The following is an 18890-nucleotide window of genomic DNA, read 5'->3' on the forward strand; positions in this document are numbered from 1 at the left end:
TACACCCCCAACCCCCAGACAGCCCGCCCTGAACTCCTGACCCATCCAGCCCTCCCCCTGCTCCCTGTCTCTTGACTACCCCCCCCCCCAGAACCTCCCTGCCGCTTCTCTGACCCCCGGCCCCCTTACTGTGCTGCAGAGCAGCGCGCTCGGCAGCGGGGGAGGGGAGCAGGCTCAGAGCTCCAGACTGCCGGAGGCCAAGTGCTGATACACCGGCCGGCGATCTGTGAATGCAGGGCGGGGGGAGGGAGGGAGAGGAGGGGAGTGGTCTCAAGTTTCAGGGGAGAGGAGGGGGGAAGTGAAGGAAGGGCTCTGGCTGCCAGAGCCCGTGCGAGTGACACCATCCGGCCGGCTGCCCTGTAAGCCCCGCATGCTCTGCATGGGGGGAGGGGGAAGTCCGGACATTGACAAATTCCCCCTGGACGCTATTTTTAACTGAAAAAAGCCGGACATGTCCGGGGGAATCCGGACGAACGGTAACCCTACTCTAGTGCAGCCCCTGCTCTGGTCACTCAGGGAACAGAAAACTACTTATCCAGTAACCAGTAAATTTGCCCTCTACCAGACTCCTGTAACCCTTTGACCTCACTCCTGTCCCTGTTCTTTTATTAGTTGTCCCCCGTAATTTTTTGGTTTCCAGGTCCTGTGGATCCCCCGTTAGGCTTTGCCCACCCACTGCTAAGGATCCCCCCCAGCCTAAGGGGGGATCCACAGGACCTGGAAACCAAAAAATTACGGGGGACAACTAATAAAAGAACAGGGACAGCCCGCCCACTTCCTGGATCCCAATAGGACCCGACTCCTGTACCCCACTGGTCTGGGTCTGTCACAATGGACAATTAGACCCTAGCAAGCTAGGGTGTGAATCCACCTGTACTAGCTTATTGCAATCTGTTCATGTGGACCCTATAATGTACGGATTGTTAATGTACTCTGAGCTCATCCTCTTCGAAACTGCACTAGCACATTAGCATACATCAGCACGGTGCAAATCAACAGTTATACCACAACAGATTAGTGTGGGGTAGATTCACACTCCAGCTTGCTGCGGTCTAATTGTTCATGTAGATGACATCCTTAGCTAAAGCAAAACTCCTATTGCACTTAAATGTTGTTTAGAGCTGGCTGAAAAAATTTGACTGAAATACTTTGGGAATTTAGTTTAAAAATTCTTCAACTTTGGAGAGGCTGGAGACTGATAATAGGAAAAATGAAACTGTAACTCTGTGACTTTTCCAAAGTTAAGGAAATATTGAAAAGTTACATTGGCAGAGATACAGAGATTCTGAAATGAATCTGCTGATTGGTTGGCACTATCTGTTACTGCCAATTAGATATTGAGAACTGAATCCCTCTGACTGTTGGGGAAGTAATGATTCTCTTTTCAATGTCCAAGTGAGGAAAAGCTTTGGAAGGGAGTTTTGGAGAAGAGTAATGCTAGGTATTGGAGTTGATCTTTGCAGACAAGAACAGTCAAATTTGGGGTGTTCTCTCCAATATAATGTCAAAAAAAGGAGGGGACCAAATGCTTCCTGAATTGAGTTTCAGCAATGCACTGGGAAATGTCTGCTAACCACTTGTGAGCTTGCCCCTGACCACTTTTGGGCAGTGATAGCCAGGGTGGAATGTCTTCTTAAGGCCTCCTCAAAGTAAGGGCAAGCTTCCAATGACTCTTAAACATGTGGTGGTTGGTCCCTTGCTCAAGAAACAATCACTTAGCATTAACAACCTTCCTACCTATCACCCAATCTATCACCTTTCCTTCCTGGAGAAGGTTATTGAGAAAATAATGAACGGCCAAGTCTAGCAACTTCTAACATTCTCTACATGTTAGGATCTTAATCAATCGGGCTTCAGAACTAGGCATAGCATGGGAAAAACATTAATATCTGAAGGCAATGATCATTTGAGGGCAATGAACAGCATCTGGATTCTATGCTTATGTTAGATCTAAGAGTGACTCAACACTATTGGTCATAAGACATTGCAGCCCCAAATGGAAGTTTGTGGTGTTGTCTTAAGGTGGCATCACACTTGCCTTTTGAAGGGATTCTAAGAAGATTATGCAGGGTGAAGCTAGCTGCATTGAATAATTGGTGACAATTACTTTACTTTTCCCTTTTGGCAGAATATTTGCTAACAGATCAGTATTTCCATCAACCCAAATATATTTGTTGTTTGAACATATGAGAATGTTTTTATTTTTAGATGGGTATAGTTCTTTGCAAATATTTGACATATGCTATTTGTGTAGATTAATTAGATAAATCATATTTATTTTCTCTGATCTGATGAGAGTGCAAGCATTTCCAAGGGTATTATCAGGGTCTGAATTTAAAATTTTTATATTACTTTGAAATTTGCTTTTCATGGACATTGTACCAGAACAACTTGGTTGCATGAATGTTTATACACAAAAAGACTGTGAGTATGGCTGAACTCAATTCATTTAACATTTTGAGCTAATATTCATGGGAAATGTTCTGCAGTAATTGCCCAACTCTAGTTTTGAGCAACTGCTCTTTCTCCCTTAGGGTGCTTGCTTGTGGAGTTCCACAGAGTGAGATCTTATCACTGTCTTGGCCATAAGAAAGACTGAAAGGAGTTATGATTCCATCCATACGTTGATTATTAGAGCTAAGCAAAATTCCAACATTTCAACATGTGTTTTAATCGCAAAACAGGATGAAAAATTGATGCTTTAACATTTCTACAGAATGGAAAGTCTGAAAAAAATTAAATTGGAAATGTTTCAATCTTTTTGAGGGAAACAAAATCTTTTGACATTCTCAAAACTGAAATATTTCTTTTCAGTTTGTTGAAATGTCCTGAAATGCTTGGTTTTGTGTCACTTCAACATTAAACCGCATTTCCTTATGGTGTTGCATCATGGGATTCACATGAATTTATGCATTCTGGGAGTTGTAGTTTCGGAGCCTGATGCCCCATTTTACCATATAGGCCAGGGTCCCTGGCTGGACTACAGCCTCCATAATGCAACCAGAATCAGGTAACTCCCATGACACACCATGTAGCCTGGTCAGAGTGAAATCAGTGCATTGCCTCTTAGAAGCCGGGCCCATAACACAGAATGAAGACTAACTTATAATTCCTTAAGATAATGCACCAGTATAAGAAAATGCAATCTAATGATTTGTTTAACTGATTTGAAATGAAACATTTTTAGTCAGTTGAAAAACCAAAAACAAAATATACTCCCATTTAAGTCAAACCAACCTGCCATGAAATATTTTATTTTCCTGACAGAATATATATATATATATATATATTCCATTGAAATAAATTGATTGTATATACATATATAGTGGCTAAATCAAAAATTTACAATGAAAATTTCTACTTTGCAGAAACTGCATTTTCTAATGATTTTTTTATTATTATTTTTTTTCCCCACTGGAAAATGCTGATTTGTCTAAAATGAAACTCTTTGTGGGAAAGGATCTGTTTTGACAAATTTCCCATTGAAAAAAAAAAAACCCTAGAATTTAAAAGTCTTGAAATTGTAAAAACATCCTGTTTTGACATTTGCAAAATGAAAATTTAAATTTTTCCATGGCTTTTTGTTTTTAAATTTAAGCTACTTTATAGTGTAAAAAACAAACAAACAAAAACAACATACACCCAAATCTATTTCCTGATCAGCTCTACTTTCAGCTGTGCATTTCTGTCTACTGAGTGTCATTGATTTGTAGTCTTGGGGGTCTTATAAAACTGATCTCTCCTTCTTGATTACTAGACAGAGCCTGTGACAGACTGACAATAACATGTAATATCCCAAATTAACTTTGATGAGTTAAATTAAACCTTACTGAATTAATGTTAATACCATTGAGGTACATTGTATTACAAATGCAAATGTTTATGTACTGTTGTGAGATTGTGTGGAATTTCTTGAGCAGAAGACAAGATGAGAGCAGTCTCTAGACAGTATTAGTAAAAAAAATCTGGAACAATATGTGTGAAGTGGATTTCTTGGGAAGTAGTGTGGGGTGAGGGGAATGCAAATTCTCCCCCTCTGAGCCAACCTTTTGAAGATAAGCACTGGGGAGAGGAAACCATTGTGTACTAATTACTTGCTTCTGGAAACTCAGATCAAAGACCCTCAAACTATATAAAGGGAACTAATCATGTTAGTAGGGTGCTTGTTCTGAGCTGAAGCTGTGAGGAAATGGTAACCACACAGACTCCCCTAAAGTGGGGGGTTGAAGGATTGCTCCTACCAGAATCCAGGTGAGTCTTTGGATTAATTCCGGTAAATTTATTAGCATTCATGTAGGTTATTTTATTGTTTTCTTTGTACTGCTTTTACTTTAAGAATAAAATAGGTTTGCATAGGAAGTGTGTGTGGTAACGTATATCTGTAGCAATTATACCTGTTATCTGTCTCTAAAGACAAAGCAAGGAGGTGTCCTTAGGCAACCTGTCTGTTCTGGGAAATACACAGTGAAGGCCGAGAACTGTGCAACCTGGAAATACACTGGTCAGAATGGAATGGGTCTCCCCCCCATAAAGGCAATGGTTGGAGAGCTGGAAGTCTGAGAGTAGGTGCCCTTGCTGGAGCACTGAGGGGAAATACAGTTGCAGTTGCCCTGAACTGTGATAACAGCAGTAGCCCGAAACTGTTTTTCATGAGTATAATACAATAAATCACTAATGGTATACACCAAGTCTCAGTGAGCCAAGCCTTTGATATCACCAGGCTAGAGGTCTGCAATGTGATGTAGCTGAGGCTCTCTCTCTAGGCAATTTGGAAAAGCCCCCTTTTTTAATACACTAGAGAAGGTCACTTGTGCCCTGCTCTGGTTTACAATTAATTTCTAGGTGAAATTTAAGGTATTAATTAGACCATTCAGGCTTTATAGAATATACATATCAGTTCTCTTCACTGGTTTCTTCTCTTATACCCTTCCTCTCAACTAGACTCAACAAAAGCACCTTGCTCTCTGACACAAAGAAGCTTACAGCAGTTGGGGATAGGGCATTCTCTGTGGAAAGTATCTTCTTCCGCACTTTGCCCCTGATGGGAACCCATATGAGCTTGGGTGTGATTGCATTCTGGAAATACTGTAAAATACTTATTTGTGCTACTAAAAGCAAGCACCGGGATTTCACTTTGAATAAGTCTTCTGCCTGGGAATTCCGTATTTTAAGTAATGAGAAGAGGAGTCTGTGCTTTCTGCTTTTGATGAAATACCTATGCTGCTCCAACTTATGTCAAGTGCACCCTGACAGGACAAAGTTGGGTGCTCTGTAAAGGTCCAGTATTGCATGTATGTCTATGTGTTTATAAATGTATACTAGCAATGATTTGGACTTGAGATCGTGATATTAGATACCTAAGTAAGAGAATGCCAGACTAGCTGTACAGAAGTCTAAAGCTCACACTGACAGTTATATATTGCGATCCATACATTCATGACTTCCAGGCTTGCTCTTGCAACACACTCTGATTATTATCAGAGGGGTAGCCATGTTAGTCTGAATCTGTAAAAAGTCACAGAGGGTCCTGTGGCACCTTTTAAGACTAACAGAAGTATTGGGAGCATAAGCTTTCATGGGTAAGAACCTCATTTCTTCAGATCTTGCATCTGAAGAAATGAGGTTCTTACCCACGAAAGCTTATGCTCCCAATACTTCTGTTAGTCTTAAAAGGTGCCACAGGACCCTCTGTGACTCTGATTATTGGCATATATTGACTTAGGAGTTGAACACAGTAGGGCTTATTTCAGTATTAAGTGGCTCAAGGGTGTGAAAAAGACACCACTCTGAGTGACACAAGTTTCACAGACTTAAGAACTGGTGTGGACAGCGCTGTCGGCGGAAGGAGCTCTCCCATTGGCACAGAGTGTCTGCACTAGCAGCACTACAGCGGCACAGTTACATTGGTACAGTTGCGCCTCTGTAACAATTCTTGTGGCCGTTAGTCTGTAGAGCTACTATGGTGATGAGTATGGTATAAATATCTACAGGTAGGGGTATGGGCTTTGTTTTGTAAATGCAGAAGTATGAAGTTAAAAATAGCCATCTGCTTATCAAGAAATTCACCCTTGTAGAGATTCAGGACAAGCTGCATGTACAACTTCAGTGCCGTGCCACATACAGAGAGTCAATTAAATGCCATTTTGACTGCTTCCTTCAAATTTTGGATGCATAAAAATAAAGGTTTTCAATACTGCCAATAACTGTCAACAAGAGATGCGTCATATTTTCTATGCATTCAACAAGATGAAGTCAGCTTTATATTTAACTTATTTTTTTTAATTAAATCATGGGTAGAAGGCAATTAACATTGATAATTGAGGATCTATTTTGATTTAAAAGCCTCATGCTGATCAATGGAAGCAGTAAATCTTCCAGATTTCTAGCGAGCTTTTAAACATCTATGTTAATCAATAGGATCAATCTTAGATGAACTTTGTTCTCCACTGGAAAACGTCTTCTGTTGCAAATATCCATTACCCTCAGTAACTAAATCTATCCTTCGCCTAATATGGAATACTCTGAAATCCAAACAGTCCACATCCTCACTCTATTTACATCAAAGCAATAGAGTTTTCAGGGTGGAATCAAAAGCCAGTGGTTAAAGCAGGGGACCAGGAGACAAATGCATGGGTTCTATTCTGGGCTCTTTCTCTGTCTTCATAGCATTGAACAAGATACATATGTTCCCTTCTGACATCCCCATCAACCTAAGGTTTTTTGTTTGTTTGTTCTTTAATGGAGAAAATACATCATTCCTTTACCAAGATTTTGCAAGGCTTAGTTAATGGCTGCAGAATGTTATATGCCTCAAAGCAAAGACACTCTGTAACTTCTTCTAGAATATTTATTACTTGAAACATTTTATTAAATACATATGTAACAAATATAAGTAGTGAGCATTTTCTTTTCAGTACACCTGTCTTTTGTCAGAAAGAATAAAGCAAAATATGCAGGATGCATATCTGCATTCCTGTATCCTGATTTTAGTAATCATGATGGTTGCATTCCTTTCAATGTTTGGTTTGTCACACTGTTTAGTTTGTGTTTTTTCGGTCTTTTCTTTACCTCTTACTATCCTAGTGACCCTTTATGGGAGCTGGGGCTCTGCTGCACTCTGCCAGGCTTAGCCCACTTCCCCAGCTGGACAGAATAAGAGGACTAGGACCATATGACAAAACTAGGTCTGCTGAAATGATAGAAGGGCAGCCTGTTGTCATGAAGGAAAGATCTTTTAGGGAAACTAGTAACTGTATGTTTTCCATACAGTTCTCGCTAAAGGAGCACTAGAAAAAGAGAGCACAAAGAGGTAAACAAGAGTACACAATCTGGCAAAGACATAAGTGATACAAAAGAAGTTCCCCAGATTCCACTTTGCATTCCTGATCTCCATTTTGAATAAGCAAGAGTCACGCCACCATTGGAAGCTGCAGGTCACATGATATTTATGGAGCAAGTGTAATCAAAAGCAAGGGAAAGGTCAGCTGAGCTTTAAAAGTAGGGGTAAGGTCAGCAGCTCATAAGTCTCAGGTAAATAACAGTTGCAGGCTAAAAATAGAACTGGCAGTGGGCATCCTTGGAATGTTTGTACTGAGTATGTACAATAAAGATCTGACAGAAAGATATTATCAAAGGTGTCTAGAAAGTTCTGACAAGATAGTATAAAAGCCAGTGTGTCAGTGTGCAGCTAGGGAGTTGGAAGGCCAGGCGAAGAGAGAGAAAGAAATGAGGAGCGAAGAAGCAAGCACACTAGAACAGAGCAGCTGATGTCAAAGAAGCAAGCAACAACAGCAGAACCAACACAAGAGAAAGTCCTGCCACTGAAGTGAAGTTAGCAGACAGAATAAGCCTGTCAGTTATAATTATAGTATAAAACTGTATAGTGTTAGTGTGTACATGTGTTGATAGTGAAAGAAATGTATAAGATTTAAACCATTTAAGAATTGCTGTCAGCAACCTGTGACAGACTGGTCATCTGTAACAGGCTGCAGCCTATTGGAATAACCTCAGCTGTATCTTATTGTGGTTTAGGGGTACTCTAACTTGTAAGGTATTTATGCTTTATATTATTGTATCAGGGATTGCTGTTTGCACCAATAAAAGATGCCTTGTTTTGGAAAGAATACTGCTTGTGTCAATCATTTATTTATCGGAAGGCTGTATCCATGCCCTCCAGATATTTCCTTAGTCACCATAGAGACCAGGTTGTTTTATAAGAGGTGGGATGTTTTTGAGGGAACCCTCGGTAAACCCAAAAGGTGGCAATAAGTCAGCTATTCTAGGGGTACCCTAAATCTGTTTTCAGAGTAACAGAAACATATCTTTAAATATGTAGACGTGTCTGCACTGCATTACAGAATGATTCCCTGAAGTAAATTGTGCCATCTAGGTAAGAATTGAGCACCTGATCCAATTTCCACTGGAATTATCATACACAAGGCTTTCATTTCACTTCCATGGAAGCTGGATTAGGCCATGAATGAGAAATGGACCTATAGATAGATAAATTAAATAAAGTGTATTACAGTCCTTAAGGAAAAAAAAGTTAACGTTGTATAAATGCAAAGAATTATTAACGACTGGGACCAGGGGCCTGGGATGAACCACACTGAGAATGCCCCACTCAGGGCAAACTGCAATAATCAGGGCAGACAATCCCCAAAGCCGGTAGTTTATTCTATAATTAGATTCACCAAGGCACTAACAAGAGCTTTGCAGTACCACACTGGTTAACCAGAAGCCAAACACAGTCCTTCTTAGGCATTCCTGCCCTTGGTTCCCATCCAAATAAGTCTAACATAGTGAGGGGTCACTGAAAACCCAATTCACCATACGTGAGGTTCTACTAATCCTAAAGGATCTGATACTTACCACCAGGTCAGTATGTACCTCAGGTCTTACCCAAATATCACACTGTCAGCCAATCTTCAGTAAACTAAGTAATGATTTATTAATAAAGGAAAAGAAGAGCTATAAATGGTTAATAGATCATATACATGCAAATGATTACAAACTCCTTATATCAGGTTTGTAGCAGTGATGGAATAGACTGCTGGCTTGCAAAAGTCCCTCTGATAACTCCCCAGAGATTGGAAGGTTCTCAGGCCATATTTCAAAATACCCCTTTTAGTTGCAAGTCCATAATTTAGAGAAGTTGGAGCAGGAAAGCGGAAAAGCAGAGATGTCACAGCTTGCAATTATTAGCCCAGCCCAGCTGAATGGAAAGATACTGGCCCAAGATGGAGTCCAGGGTCACATGAGCATGGAAAGTTTCTGGTAAAATATGGAGTCTTAGGTCAGGCGTCCTCATCTCATGTCCTTACATGGTTTCCTGAATTACAGGGGTGGCCATTGACCCCTCACTGTGTGAGGTGGCCACAGGAAAGGCCTATCGAATGGGTTGAGTTTCTTCAATGGCCCATTGTGAGAGTGGATGTCCTTAATGGGCCATCAACACGTAGCTAAAATTTACCTTTGGGGTGCCACCCAGAAACACAACACATGTTTGAGATACCAGTGCATAGCCAATCACACTTAGCAATTCATAACTTTTCTATTGATACCTTACACAACATACTTTGTATCAAATTTAGTGCAATTGTGCAACAGTGGTAGCAACAGTGATTTAAATGGTCCTCTTCATTCATACAGCATCACAATGACAATGCAGATCCTAAGAGTTTCAGAAGTGCTTTCTTTCACTAACACATTTTCAGACCGCTCTAATGTTATTTGCAAACCCATTTATTTCTTATTTACTGGAACTATTTTTTCCCCAAAAAGTCTGAAGATAATTGGAAAAGATGTGCTAATGTTTTTAAATAAAAAAGAGTTTACCAGTAATTTAACTATAATCAAAGTATTTAGATTGAGTCTGGATAATATTTCTAAATTTATTTTACATTACTCTACAATGCAGTTGAATCCACAGTTTCTTCCAGGGCACGATAAAACTCTCTAATTATCTTTTTTTCCTTCTTTAGTTTCATGAAATATCAACCCATTTTATCTTTAAGTGATTTGATAGAGCCAAACTCATTTTGTCACCTAATTAAATGGAACAGGAGTTGACTTGGCTTGTTGCCCAGTGTGTATAGCCTATGTCTGATGCATTGAACGGGGGAAGGGGAGAAGGGGATAGCTCATCTTATTGAGTGAAAACTCTGGAGTGCACAGATTTTTATTTGTGATCTTTTGAATCCACATGAAAGTCACCAATTAGTTGAAATTGTAATTAACCCAGTCTAGATAAATGAATAAACAATTCCATAGCCTTAGACTGCTGGCTTTGTTCAGAGCATAAAATAGAATATATTTTCACTCAGTTAAGACCATGTTTTCAGAACAACGAGCATTAGTAAACCAGATAGCTTATTTTTACTTTGGGTTTTCAACACAGGCCAAAATGAGAATGAAGACTTTTTTCCCTCCCCCCCAGGAAATGCTGCCTGGAGACAATGCCTTAGCTTTTGATAAACCTCTTTGTAATCCTGTACTATTCTTCTTTTCCTTCATAAAAAGTTCTGAGCAATTAAAGAAAGAAAACGTACAAGCCTGTTAGAATTTAGTAATTGAATATTTGTCATGCAAATTTCAATGCCTAATTTATCAGTTTTTAAAAATGAAATCACATTAACTATGTTTGTATCTATTAGATTACTTTGCTACAAAGTTACTTGCAGGATTGTTTGCCAAACAGTATATCTATTATGGAGGAGTTATCCACATAAACTGAATTTAACATTCATATTTATGAATGTATTCCTCAAAACAATCAGGGAACAGAAACATATTGGTTAAGTGTCCAATCGAAAAAGGCTGAATTTCATAGTCCAAAATATCACAGAGGACTCCTCATGAGCAATCAGCAAATAAAGAAGTATTTGGCAAATAATTATAAACAACAAATACATTCAAGAAAGTCATGATCTACTCATTGATCAGAGATTTTTCACTTGTCTCCAGTATTATTGTAACAACAAACAACAAGTAGGTATTATTACAAAGTCAGCTTTTTCTCAGTTATTGCACAATGTTCACAGTATTATCCAATACAGTAACTCCTCACTTAAAGTCATCCCGATTAACATTATTTCATTTTTATGTTGCTGATGAATTAGGGAACATGCTCATTTAAAGTTGCACAATGCTCTCTTATAACATTGTTTGGCAGCCGCCTGCTTTGTCCACTGCTTGCAGAAAGAACACTCCATGGGAGCTAGCTGGTGGGGGCTTGGAACCAGGGTAGACCAGCAGCCCCCCTATCAGCTCCCCGCTCCTCTAAGTTCCCTGTGCGGCAGCCTCCCAGCAGGCTATCAGTTGCTGGCAGTTCAGCTGTCCTTCCCCCCACTGCCATGTGCTGCTCCTGCCCTCTGCCTTGGAGCTGCTCCCAGGAGCCTCCTGCTTGCTGTGAGGGGGGAGGGAAGAGGGGGACTAATGTCAGGGTGTCCCCCTCTCCCCTGCTCCTGCCCCCCGCTTACCCCATCTCCATAGAGCAGGGCGGGACACAACAGGGCTCAGGATGGAGGGAGCTTGCTGGCAGAAGTTGCTGTCTCAACTTGCTGATCTACGTAAAAAAGGCAACGTACTTAGAGTGGGGTCAGCATACTTAAAGGGGCAACGTGCATCTCTCTCTCACACACATATACACAGGTTGTGTGTCTCTGTTGGCCATGCTGTCTCCCCTCCCTCCATTTGTGCTGCCTTGTAGAGTGTGTAGCTACATCAGGGGAAGGGATAGCTCAGTGGTTTGAGCATTGGCCTGCTAAACCCAGGGTTGTGAGTTCAATCCTTGAGGGGCTACTTAGGGATCTGGGGCAAAATCGGCACTTGGTTCTGCTAGTAAAAGCAGGGGGCTGGACTCAATGACCTTTCAAGGTCGGAGATAGGATATCTCCATTTAAAAAAAAATTAACAACAATGTGTTATTCCTTGAGGGCGCTCAACTGTTCTAGTTCATCATTTAGCAGTAATGCATTCCCTGGGAAATATCCCACCTTCTGACTTCACCACCTCAACCAAGCTCTGCAGTCATCATTGCTGTGTACAGTATTAAATTGTTTGTTTAAAACTTATACTCTATGTGTGTGTGTGTGTGTGTGTATAAAAATTTTGTCACTAGGCAGAAGAGTCTCTCTCTCTCTCTCTCTCTATATATATATATATATATATATACTGACAGCATATATATATATATATATAGAGAGAGAGAGAGAGAGAGTCTTCTGCCTAGTGAAAAAAATTTTCCCTGGAAACTAACCCCCCTATTTACATTAATTCTTATGGGGAAATTGGACTTGCTTAACATCATTTTGCTTAAAGTCACATTTTTCAGGAACATAACTACAATGTTAAGCGAGGAGTTACTGTATAGTGCAGTTATTTCTTTATTTTGAATAGGAAATAATTGTCATGTCTCTGATAACATGCAGTAACACAGTGAGAATTGACATTCTAATGGTGATAGCTGTAGTTAAAACCTGCTCTTGAGGTTGATGAGAAACTGAGGGATTATGGGTAAAAGAATGTTTTAAAAGAATAACTAAGGCGCCAGTCCTGCAAAGACATATCATGTGTTCAACTAAGGAAACTATTGCACTGGATGGGACCTATGCTGAGAAACGAAAGCAAAGTTTCCCTTTTCCTTTTGAATTCTAATTAAAATAAAGCTGACAACTTTTAGAGCTCCCTTTGTGTGTTAGGAGTATTGCTTCAGAGGCACCATTTTGAAGGCATGATTCATTAGTGAGCTTCATTCTGATGCATGTAAATGTTCATTTCATTACTAAAGAGACAGATTGAAGCTGGTCCCTGCATAGGTGTTCCCAGCGAGAGAGCACAAGGCTTCTCTTCTTCTCTTTTGTACCCTCATATGGGCTGGCCTGTCATTACTTTCCTAAAAGTTTCAGTGGCACTTAAATGTAAGCCCAGGGTTAGTAGAACTTGAGTTGGCAGATTCTGGGTTTGTTAAGCTAGGGCTTGAGCATCTATATTCATTTGTAACCTCAGGTTAGGAGTTGTTGAACCCTGAGTCCCAACCTGTGGCTTCAGCATCAACACTGCATTTTGCAGGTCTAAGTCCAACCACCCAGGTTTCATAGAACCCTTCCAAAATGTGGACGCTCTAGCCCTTTGTTCATGGTTCAGAGTGGGAAAACTTGACGGTCCACCAAACATGACTGTCAAAAGGACAAGGAACGTCAGCCCATAGGATTGTGGAATACTTTTGGAGTACTCCCAGAGTCCAAATGCAGTGGGGCTGCTTCTACACTGCAAATCAATAGTGCTTCAACCCTTTGGTCCCGGCTTGACTCAGGCTCAGCCCCCCCAGCCCCAGGAGGTCTGGGGATCCTGGATCCAAGACCTGGGTTACTCAATTTGTGTATAGATGGAAGGAGCTTAGGCTTGAGCCTGTATTTGAACCCTGGGTTTACATTCCAGTGTAGACGTACCCTTAGATGCTTTTGAAAATGTTACCCGTTGGGCTCTCCTGAGTGCAGGGGATGTTCCTGGTTAGCACTGCCAGGCATGCTAGCTGCCACTTAGTGCTGAAGAGGAAAGGAAGCCATGGCCATGCCCCCGTCCATAGCCACCTTCAGAGCTGACTGGCCATGGATTTCTATAAGACGTATAGGTGTAGGCATGGGCCCTCGGCAGGCTAAGGAACTCAAGAGGTATTGTGGTTCTCTAAAGCTCCCATCAGGACAAAGGCCTAATGCTTAATAGGTATGCTTGAGTCTGTATTATTTATATATATATAAATTATATATATATATATATATATATATATATATATATATATATATATATATATATATATATAGCCCAGCCTTGTATTAAAGTCTGTGTTGTATTAAAGATGTGTATAGCCACATCTTTAATCTTGCATCCTACATGTAAAGTGTGTATACTTTACTTGTAAATGGAACTGACTGAGCATATTTAGTAGCAAAACCACTATAATTAATAATGTCTGTTAAAGGAAAATTAAAATAATCAATGTATATCTTCCCCCCACAAAAAAAATTGCATTAGTACTGCTAATTCATTACATCTAAAAGTATCATTATGTAAACACACTGGATTTGTAGCCAAAAAGCATTTGTTGTGAGGGAATATTTTCATTACACTGTTAAATTGTATATACTGACAGACATCTAGAATTCAGTGTATTATATAGTTTTATTTTCAAAACAAAAATGGTATATGATGTTATGTACTTGATGGCTCGGTGTTAAGTACTTGATGTTCACTACTTAGTTTAATAATTGCAGCATTTAAGCTTTTAACAAAGCTCCTATTCCTGGAATAAAGTCAAAACTACTTATCAACAGAATGTTGCTGAATAGCTAAGGAAGTAACAGGAGATGCACTGCTGCTAGATCACTAATTCGAGCACTACTAATAGAAATTATTTCTCATGTAGTACATTGTGAAATGAGTTGGTTATCTCATTGGGGTTGGGTGGCACCACACTTTCTGTGGATAGGGCTCTGCACTGGGACTGAGAACACCTGGGGTTTTATTTTTGGCTCTGCTGCTGAACTGCTGTGTAACTTTAGGCAAGTCACTTCACCTTTTTACTTCTCCTCCTACCCTTTGTCTTTTCTATTTGGCTCATAAACTCTTCAGGGAATGTCTTTTGGTGTGTATTTGTAAAGTGCATAGAACCAGTGGGAATCCATCTCAGCTGGTGTCTACAGGCCCTGTAATACAAATGATTTGTTTTTTTAAACAAAATTGATGGTAATCGCGTTGGCAGTCCTAGCAAAGATATTGGGCCTGATTCTCCTCTAACTCACCCTGGTCTAAATTAGGAATGACTGAGGTCAGTGGGCTTATGCCAGTGTAAAATCAGTATATGTTAAAGGAGAATCAGGCCCCAAGGATTTAATGAGTAGTTACTATCTCACCTTCATATTTAGAGCCTTTAGTCAAGGCATTTTAGGGGCAGTGTGGGTAGCCTGTATTGCTGTGTACCAGCTGTATCTATTCTGTGAATAGTTAACTCCAGTGCAGCCTAGCCAACCTCTTTCATTGGCACGCACTAAAGTCACTTTAAAAAAAAAAGTGGTAATGTTGGGAAGGGGAGGGAGAAGAACAATGCAGAAAACTTCAGTGAAAATAAGTGGGCTGGATTTTAGAGTGAAATTTGCAGAGAAATGAATGGTTAATACCCATCATGCCATTTTTTCCTTGGATATGAGACAAAGATTGTAGAGCATTTGCTGGGTATTTAAAGCTTATAGGAGCATGGCTACAAAATGGAGACGTTATGAAAGCAAATAAGAGTGAGAAATATAAGAATGCTGGGTATTCCCAGAGGTGGAGATGGGAAAGATCTTGTGGAGTTTATGGGTTGTGCTTTGTATTTAGAAGTTGGTTCATCCCCTCTCACGGTCACAAACAAAATTTTCCTAAGGAGTGGGCCCAGGTTACCAGCCATATTCTTGCTGAACCATCTCTCCTTCTGGAGCAGCCCTGTATAAACTGACCTCACAGAGTAGAGTTATTGTGTTATAATTTGAAACACCCAAGGGTCACCCCATTCCAAAACCACTGACCAAGATTTAGCAATGGTTCGTCACAGTGGTAGTATAATTTACTCAGCAGGTGAGAGCTGGGGAGAGGGGAGCAGGAGTGTTACACCATAACAACAGGTTACTTAATGGTAGATAAAAGAATTGGTTGTCAAAAAGTAACAGAGATTTTATTTAAATTTGAACAAACAGAACTGGATTCCACCTAACTACGATAATGTTAAATATATTAAAAAATAATATAATAAAAATAAGAGTTTGAATACACAAACTATAACTTACTTCTAAGTGTACTTAACTAAGTATAAACCTCTAAGGAAAAAAATCTCTCTCTCTTTCTGTATGTACAGGCTTGTAGGTTTTTGTTTTTATTAATTATTATTATTATTTCAAGCAAAAAGGTTTTGTCTCACCATATGCTCACAGCAGTCTGTACTGGTTGAAAAGCTTTCCAACCAGGACCACCCCTCTTCCAGTTCAATGATGCTTTCTCTGTCTTTTGAATATTGTAGCTGCCAGGAGTACAGATGAGAGGAGAGAGAGAGGTGAGATGTTGTGTGTGTCCGCTATTCCTACACAATGCTCCCCTCTTTGAGGAATATCTGCAGCTGGGGTACAGGTGACAGCAGGTCTGGGGAATAGAAACCCCCAACTATGTTTTTGCCAATATGTAAAGTTCTTGCTCACACCTTTCTTCCTGCCAAAGAATGGCTGCTTAACTTAGTGATAGTTTATTTGAATTTGTTGACATCTGGCTTGCGTATTGGTCTGTCTTTTGTTTCTGAGAAACTTGTTTGGGCCTACTTTTCTAAACTTGGAACATGTTACAGCAATGTGTTACAGAAGAATCCTATAATTTTACATAAAATGTTGATACAGACCTTTTACCAGGACAATAATGTTCAGCAGTTTGAGTTTTCAAGTGACACCTCACAAGGCATACTTTGTACAAAATTCATCATAGTCTTCTTAAAGTGGTGAAAATAGCAGTATTGACTGTCACATTATGCCTGTTCTGGATCTCTGGGACCACAAAAATCAAAGACAGGAGATGACCAGATCCGATGTTCAGGAATGTACAGAAACACACCACCAAACACTGGGATTCTCTTCTGCCCATCTGTCTGTCCTGCCCAACCTCAGCCTCTCCACTCTCACTCACTTTCTCTCAGTCCTGGTTTCCCCCATCCCTCTGGCTGCCCTCTTTCCCCGCCACCTGTGTATCTCAGGTTACTCACTGACTCTCTATTTTTCTCAGGCTCCCCCTGCCTGTCTCTGTCCCTCCACCATTCCCCTCTTCTCCAAGTTCCTGGGGGGGTGGGCCACTTTCTCAGAGGAGGGATTACCTCCCCTCCATAGAACAATGACACATGCATTCACCACAAACATACCCTAAATCAGATATCTTCATACATGACTGAATCTTTTTTTTTTATCATATTTACACCTGGAAGCAGAAGAGGTAGAGCAGGCAGCATAAGGGAATGGCAGCCCGGGATTCTGAGGAGCCTGGTCCAGGGCCTGGAATCTCAGGAAGAGCTGCTGCCCCGCTCCATATCACCTCTCCCTTCCCTTCCAACCAGAGAGACCAGGAGAGACTGTGAATGTGTGGTAATATTTATGGCCAACGGAGTGGGGGGGAACTGGGCCTCCTGTTTCCTATTCACACTTCTGTTACCTCCATATGAAGAGGGTTAACACAAGCCAGCAATGTAGTCATCATAAATAAGGCAGTAGAGAAATAATGAAGAAGTACAAGCAGTGAATATTAATGAGCATAACCACATAGACTCAGAGCATCATGGTAGAAAGATTTGGAAAGTGACAGCAGAGTAAGAAGAATTCCCTATCTTAACCAGTCCTGTGAAGCAGAGACACAACTATGTTATACCCAGGGAAAAAAATGAGGATTATCTAAAAGGAACATTACATACCTACTGGGAAACTGCCTGACTGTCACCTGTAAGATAAAATTCAAGCTGTTTGAGGAATTAAGTGACTCTGACAATAGTTTGTCAACACTATTTAGCAATCCAAGTCATTTTACCACTATGAGTCAAGACGCTTCCATACTATATTCTGTTTTATCTCTGGCAAAACAACTCAGCACCCATGTCTAGTTATCTTTAAGGGCTGATTTTTAAAGGTTTAGACAAGCTATATAGGTTTTCTCTGCAGCTCTATCCACAGACAGTGGACAAATTCAAATGAAATAGATATCAAGTTTACATATATTTCTACATCCTTTGAGATGTGTACGGGATATGTATGGTATAGTACAGAGGTCAACAACCTTCGGCACGTGGCCCATCAGGGTAATCTGCTGGCGGGCTGAGATATTTTTTGTTTACATTGACTATCCTCAGGCATGGCCCCCTGCAGCTCCCAGTGGCTGGGAATGGCGAACCCCAGACACTGGGAGCTGGGGGGAGAGAAGGGGCATGCCTGCGGACAGTCAACGTAAACAAAATGTCTCGCAGCCCGCCAGCAGATTACCCTGATGGGCCACGTGCCGAAGTTGCTGACCCCTGACATAGTATCATTTTTAAATATGTAATTTGGAAGCCAATAGCAAAGCAAGAATAAATGACTTCTTGTATACTCTTAATTTTCCCAATGTTGTACCTATTTGCCTCAGTTATGTAAATTATAAATGTAGTAAATAATTATAACTGTAATCTCTCATTTTGATAACAGGATGGCTCAGGAAAATGGTAGGGATGCAGACCCTTTAACTTCAACATTACGGCACTCTTGTTGCAATGGGGCACTGCATGCTCACAGGAGATTCTGCCTGCACAGAGCCCCATTGCAGGATCTAGGGCTTGCTCCTGAGAGGTGGGGATTCACATTCTACTACTAAGCATTGTTGTTCTCCATTTCTGTAATTAGTATTTTATTGAACAGTTCTCAGATACAATACATCACTTTGTAAATATTCAAGGCATTCAAAAGCATCATATGGTAGAGGAACAAATACAAGAACCATTGACACATAGATTCAGACACACTTGAAGTTTAAGAGCATTTTTTTAGTTAATTAAAATCATCTCTTCAGGGAGGAAACTTTACCAATACTGTATTAAATAAAACACGTTTAAACTATGTTGAACTCAGGAACAACAAGGAACACCTACTAAAAGAAAATAAGAATAATAAATAAGCAGGCACCCATTTATACTTGGGGTATAAAAGGAAACCTTTCATTACCAGCAAATTTCTTTGCTACAGAAAGGTAGTTACATGCCTAATTTTGGGGGGTGGGTTTATAAAGAAGTATTTACAGATTATGAATGTCCATCTTTGTCCTCATTTTCTAACCATTATTAACAAGAAACATTTAATGCTAGT

Source organism: Chrysemys picta, chromosome 2 (assembly GCF_011386835.1).
Source record: "Chrysemys picta bellii isolate R12L10 chromosome 2, ASM1138683v2, whole genome shotgun sequence".
Classification (NCBI taxonomy): Eukaryota; Metazoa; Chordata; order Testudines; family Emydidae; genus Chrysemys; species Chrysemys picta.